Consider the following 7,039-nt stretch of genomic DNA (forward strand, 5'->3'; position numbering starts at 1 on the left):
GGATGGGGCGCTTCAGGAGTCCTAACAGCAGCCTCTTAGAAATACGTTACTTGATGTTTGTCAGCTGCTTTCCGCAGGGGTGGACTCGATCTGTTCTGTTGATCGTGGAGACTCCTGTAATGGACTCTGTTTGATCTTTTCCCCGGAAACTAACTTTCCAGTCTTTAGTGGTGTGCAGTTAATACTGTGTAGTTAAGATTTTGTATTTTCCGATTTTTCTACGGAAGGAACGCTCCCTGGGACTGAGTAGGTTCAGGAGAAGTTTCAAGTGAAATTTGTGATGTTGAAGAAAGTAGGGGCAGGTGGTGTTAATATCTCCGATTTATATTTGAAAACAGGTTCAACATAATATCAAAATCCCAGCTGTATTTTTGAAATAGACAAACTGAAATTTATATGGAACTACAAGGGACTGAACACCTCCCCTAACTGAGTCTGAAGGCGTGGTAACATTGTTGGATAACGACTTTACATTTAATCCAATGATAATAGAGCCCAAACAGGCATGTGAACAATTTTGGGGAATGACTTATTTTTTGGGAATAAAATACAGTAGTTTCTATCTCAAAATTCATTATTCAAAACAGTATAATTTCATTTTGGTTTAAGAACTATTTATTAAGTACCTACAGTGTTATATGCATAATAAGACATGAGACTGCACACATTAAATTTTAGGGAAACTATAAAATAACATTTATTTAAATGCAAAATCAGCGGGATGGGAGATTAGTATGGGTCTGAGTTTTCAGGAATATGTTTATGGAGTATATCTCTAAAGTATAGATACTATTTGTTTCCTCTCTAAAACATAGATACAACATCTACTATTCATATTGGAGGGGATAGGGAATCCTAAATAGTTTCTTCATATTCTTAAGGGTTTGGTGAATAGTCTCATATGACATTTTATAGTACTTATTTAAATTTCTAAGGCCACTTGATTGCAGTATCTATTTCTTTCATAGTACAATGGCATATTTTGCGTTTGATATATGTGGAACTATAAGGGACTAATATAATGAGGCTAATAATGGGGACTTTGAAACTTAGAGAGTCCTTATTCTGTTTCTGTAGTTGGTCTTTTATTTTATACTAGAGGCCTGGTGCGCAAAAATTTGTGCACTGGCGGGGAAGGAGGGTCTGGGGGGTGTCCCTCAGCCCCACTTGTGCCCTCTCACAGTCTGGGACCTCTCGGGAGATAACCACCTGCTGGTTTAGGCCCACTCCCTGGTGGCAGATGGCAGGCCCGTTTCCTTGGTGCCTGCCCCGCTTCCCTGGGTTGTGCACATGGCAGGGTCAATCTGGGGGTTGGGGTGTCGCCCCGGGTCGGGTCGCATACAGGACGCCCGGGTGGGCTGGCGGATCACTGCTGCCCCGCCCAGCTGCGCCGGGTCAGGTTGCACACGGGATGCCCGGCTGCCAGCAGATCGATACTGCCCCGCCCGGCTGCCCCGGGTTGGGTCGCACACGGGACGCCCGGATGGAGGCCAGGAGGGCTGGCCGATCACTCCTGTACTGCCCAGCCGCCCCGGGTCACACACATTTTGACATGTATTTCCAGAGTGCTTACTATGTAGCAGGCGCTGGATCAGGAAATAGTTTACCTATGGGGTTTATGTGTATGTGTATGTGTGTGTGTGTGTGTATGTGTGTGTGTGTATCTGCATGTGTATGTATGTTTGTTTGTGTGTTTAAAATATCTGCCTTGGATGCTCAGCATTTGCCTAGAGGCATAGAAGGGCTAGAGAAATGTATACAGGTATACCTCGTTTTGTTTTGCTTTGTTTTATTGTGCTTCACAGGTTTTGCATTTTTTACTAATGATAGGCAAGACCCTCCACCAGCAAAAAGATTGTGACTCATTTTATTATGGTGTCTGGAATTGACACTGCAACATCTCCGAGGTATGCCTGTACATGAATCTGAGTTGACTTATTTTCTTTCTTTTTTTTAAATTAATTACTTCATTTTATTATTATTATTTTTTAAATCCTCACCTGAGGGTATTTTTTCTTTGATTTTTAGAGAGAGTGGAAGGGAGAGGGAAAGACAGAGTTAGAAACATTGATGTGAGAGAAACACATTGACTGGTTGCCTCCTGTACAAGCCCTGACCAGGGCCCGAGCCAGGGAGGAGCCTGCAACTGAGGTGTGTGCCTTAACCAGAATTGAACCTGGGACCCTTTGGTCTGCAGGCCAACGCTCTATCCACTGAGCCAAACTGGCAAGAGCTTGTTTTTCTTTTTAAAGAGTTGAATAGGGACTTTAGGCTCAATTTTTTTCGGCATTCTCTAAAGATTCATTTTGTGAAGATGCACACTCTTAAGGAGACTTATTCATTCCTTATAGATTTAGTGCCCATTTATTCACTTAGTCAACCAATTGAGTGCTTACTTGGTATTAGGCACTGTGCTTGGACATGAGCGGGACTGAGTGCAAACATGGTCCCTGTCCTCAGCAGATATCACAGAATCACAAATATAAAACTGTGACAAGTATTTGAGTTAGGGAAGTCACAGAAGTGACAGTTGGACTGAAATCTGAAGGATATACAGGAAAGGAGCAGTGTTCCAGTCAGAGCAAACAGTAAGGGCAGAGACCTGTGATGTCATAGTTCATGAAGAGTGCTAGGACTTTAGTCCAGCTCCATGTATGGAGCAAGAAGCGTGTAGAAGAATCTGGTGGGAGAGGGGGCTGGAGAGTTGGGCTGGAGGGTGCTGGGCCTTGGAAACAGGTTGAGGAGTTTTTCTTTATCCTCTATGTATATGGTTTTACTTGATGGATTTAGGCTGGATTGCTTGTGGAGATGACACAATTAGGTTGTGTTTGACTAGCCTGCTTTGTATTGTTCCTATTGCTTAGTATTTGTATTGTCTTCTCTTTCCTCATTTTTTTCAACATGCTCCCTCAGCTTTGTTGTTGGGGAGGCCTCTATGTCCCACTAGCAATACATGTTCACTTTTCTAATTGGGAAAAAAGGAATTTTAGAGATTAGGATTAGAAACTAGAAGTTGATTTGAAATGTTTTTGCATTAGTGTGTGACTTCTAGGACACTAATTTCTGTGACTCTCTTTTTAATTGTGGTAATAGAAACATTAAATTTACCTTCTTAATCATTTGGAAGTGTACAGTTCAGTGGTGTTAACTATATTTACATTATTGTGTAACAGATCTCTAGGACTTTGTCATCTTGCAAAATGAAAACTCTACCTATTGAACAATTTCCTATTTCTCCTTCCCTCAGCTCCTGGCACCTACTCTTTTACCTTCAGTTTCCATGATTTTGACTACTCCAGATATCTCATATAAGTGAAATTGTACAAGGTATGTTCATTTTTACCATCATGCTCCTTCCCTAGAATATCCTTTCTTCTCAGTCAATTTAAATCCTTCCAGTTCTAAGGCCCATTTCCTCTCCCTTGTCCTTTTACTTGGCTTAATAGACCCAGAGTGGAAGAGCCCTTAGCAATTTTCTAGGTGAGCCTTGGCCAGGGTGATTCAGTGGTTAGAGCGTTGGCCTGTGCACCAGAGGGTCGCAGGCTCGACTCTTGTCAAGGACACGTACCTGGGTTGCAGGTCTGATTCCTGCCCCAGGTCGGGGAGCATTCAGGAGCAACCAAGGGGCAGCCAATGGATGTGTCTCTATCGCATTGATGTTTCTCTTTTTCTCCCCTGCCCCCTTCCTTCCACTATCTCTAAAAATCAGTGGAAAATATATCCTCACTCCTTAGGTGAGGATTAAAAAAAAAGAGAAAATTGAGTTCTGTAGACGTTTCAGTGATTTGCTTAGGGCAGCTGTGGGCAAACTACTGCCGGCGGGCCAGATCCGGCCCGTTTGAAATGAATAAAACAAACAAACAAAAAGACCGTACCCTTTTATGTAATGATGTTTACTTTGAATTTATATTAGTTCACACAAACACTCCATCCATGCTTTTGTTCCTGCCCTCTGGTCCAGTTTAAGAACCCACTGTGGCCCTTGAGTCAAAAAGTTTGCCCACCCCTGGCTTAGGGGCAGACATCTAGTGAGTCGGGCAAAGTTGGGACTAGAGCTCTAATCTTTCAGCTCTTGGGTGGGTGCCTTTTCTGCTTCAGCCTGCTAACGTTGTGATTTAGTGCTCTATTCTGTAGTTAGATCAGAAGTACCACTGAGGCACAGGCACATTTTCCTATCTCCATAACATTATGCAGAGGCATATTAGATACCCAGGATATAGTTTTTGATGAATTGATTGTCTTCAGAACTTCCATTGCCTAAGAGGTGGCTCTACATAAAATTTTGAACTTCATTGATTTTTTAGATCCTTGGTTATATTAATCAAATTTACACTAGTCCTTCTGCAGTTGAGTAATTCTTTCACCTTTGCAATCAGAGTTAAGACTTTCTCACCTTTTCCTAATGCTCTCTATATTGCATGTATTTGTCCATGGCACACATACTTGGGTTCCCCTAATCTAATGAAAAAAACCATCAGAAGTGGAAAACCTAATGCATTAAACTTTTTAGATTAGCTGGTTTTTATTTTGAGGCAAAGGTTTAATGCTTCTTTGTGAGCTTTATTGCTGCTAAATGTTTTTGAAAGAATCATATGTGTACCATACTCTATAGTGCTCATCTCAGAATGCCTATGAATCAGTTGATTTTGGGTTTTGGACTGGAAGTGATTTTGAGATGGCTCAGTATCTTTAGGGCTAAAAACGTATAAAAAAGCATTTTCTTGTGTGAGGAAGATTTATAAACTTTTATTTGTAGTTTCCCCATTTACCTCAGACTTTGCTTTCCTGTAATGTTATAGGACCAGCCTTAGAGAATCCAACTTTTATTTTTTTATTTATTCAAAAAAAACTTTATTGTTGAAAGTATTACATAAATTCCCCCCATTATCCCCCATCGACACCCTCCAACTCACCCTGCCCCTTGCCCCCTCACCCCAGACCCCCAACACCCCACTCTGTGTCCATGAGTTATGCATATATGCATACAAGGTCTTTGGTTGATTAACTCCCATCCATCCACCCTCCTCCGCCTCCTGAGATTCTGAAATCTGTTTCATGCTTCCATGTCTCTGGATCCACTCCGTAAAAATTCAACTTTTAAAGTGTCCTCCTATTTTAACCTTCAAAAAAAAATTTTTTTAATCTGAGGAATTGCTGTGGGAAATAAAGTTCATCTTCACTCAAATACTACAGAGCACAAGTAAAAATCAAACTGTGGGCCTGGAATAAGATCCCTCTGAGGTCCAGCCATCTAAGCCATTATTGGTGATGTCAGGGAGACTTGGCCAGAATTCTTGTTGTCTTTATTAGTCTGAAGGTGGTGGTGGAACTGCACAAAATGCTCCTTTGTGTCATGTGACAGGAGATAGAAAGATTTGACAATGAGGACTTTTCAGATAGCATTTTATTTGGAACCATAGTAGGAACTTGATGCCCAAGAACTTGGTGCCCCAGAGTTGCAATTATGTGATTAACTTTTGTGTTGAGGCTAGAATTAGTCAAGTTTAGTCAACTGTTAGTCCAAAAACACTACTTTTCTCCCCCACTATTTAAAATTATGATGTATTGTGGAGATTATAATTAATAGATCACCTACTATCTGTCAAGTAATTCACATACAATGTGTCATTTAATAACAGTATTCGTCCATTGAGAAAGATGTTTTGACTCTTTTATTGAGAAACTTGAGTCATAAGGCAATACATATTAGAACCAAAGTTTGGACCCATGTCTGTCTGTTGCCAAAGCCCATATTCCTTCCATCACGCTACATCATGCCACTTCCCTAAATCAGGTTCTGATTTCAACATTTACACTGGTTATCAGAACATCAACATAAGTATTGTGATGATGATAGAGAAAAGGGCAAGTGATGAAGTAGGCTGATATAGTAGGAAGTTACCTGTTCCCTGTGGCTTAAAAAATCTTTCAAATGAAGGAAAGTAATTGTTGGAGTATCTGATAGACTTGAGACTTTGGGTATCTAAACCATGAGGAAGCAGGAAGTTATATAATGCTAATTGAAGAACTCTTTTCTTTAGGTTCCTCTGTAGGCTTCCTTTAATGAAATTGGATTGTTTCTCCCATTAGGCTTTGATGAGGAGGAGAGGTTTGTGGTGATTGTCTAGGTGCTGAGGGATTCAGAGAGAAGCCCCAGACATTTCTGTTTAACTTCACATTATTTAGAGAGCATTTCCTCATGGGAAATAGTTGCTTCTTTCTCTCTTTGCCATGGTCAGCTTTAATCAGTTAGAGAGGATTGACTATAAAACTGTAACAGCAGTTATACTAGGAAGGAGATAATAGCACTTTTTGTTGTTTAATCCTACTTGAAATAAAATCAACAGTTTACATGGCTTGATATTCTTTTTAGTTTATTTTAAGTTTTCTTAATGAAAAAAATGTATATTGTTTAGAGATTTATAAGAAATTTATTTTATGATTTACTGAATTTTGCCAGTTCAAATTAGTCTTTCTTAATAGTTTGGAAATAAGGATGCCCTATGAATTTTATGACAAAATACACATTATTAACAAGGAATAATTTTTAATGAATGAATTAGGGCCCAATTTGTATTATGAAATATTATTAATTATTGGGTTAAAACCATATTTGTTAAAAGCTGATTTATTGAGATATAGTTGACATATAAACTGTACATATTTAAGGTGTACAATTGGTTAAGTTTTGACATATGTATAGATTCATGAGCCCACCATCACAAACAAGAGGGTGAACATATCCCTCACCCCTAAAGCTTTCATCATATCCTGGCTCCTTGACCCCCATCCCAGACAACCACTGATCTTTCTCTCATTACATATTAATTTTCATTTCCTAGAAGTTTATATAAATGGAATCATACAGTATATAGTTATGCTTATTTCATTCAGTATCAATTTTTTTTTTTGCTTTTTTAATTTTTTTTTATTTTTTTGTTCTATTTTATTGTTTAAAGTATTACAAATAGTAGTACATATGTCTCCTTTTTTTCCCCATTGACCTCCCCTTGGCCTCCCCTACCTCGCCCCGGCATAG

The 7,039-nt window shown here is 39.6% G+C and overlaps 1 protein-coding gene across 1 annotated transcript in view; it reads left to right on the forward strand.

Annotated features, from left to right (window-relative positions):
* The first annotated feature begins 1,828 nt into the window (after positions 1-1,828).
* DIS3L2 (DIS3 like 3'-5' exoribonuclease 2) overlaps positions 1,829-7,039 on the forward strand; it is a 304,502-nt gene continuing 299,291 nt past the window's right edge. The window contains exons 1-2 of the mRNA XM_015561871.1: positions 1,829-1,907; positions 3,248-3,327. The gene's annotated coding sequence lies outside the window, so the exon portion shown is untranslated. The remainder of the gene's footprint in view (positions 1,908-3,247; positions 3,328-7,039) is intronic.

This window comes from Myotis davidii, unplaced genomic scaffold, assembly GCF_000327345.1.
Source record: "Myotis davidii unplaced genomic scaffold, ASM32734v1 scaffold370, whole genome shotgun sequence".
Classification (NCBI taxonomy): Eukaryota; Metazoa; Chordata; class Mammalia; order Chiroptera; family Vespertilionidae; genus Myotis; species Myotis davidii.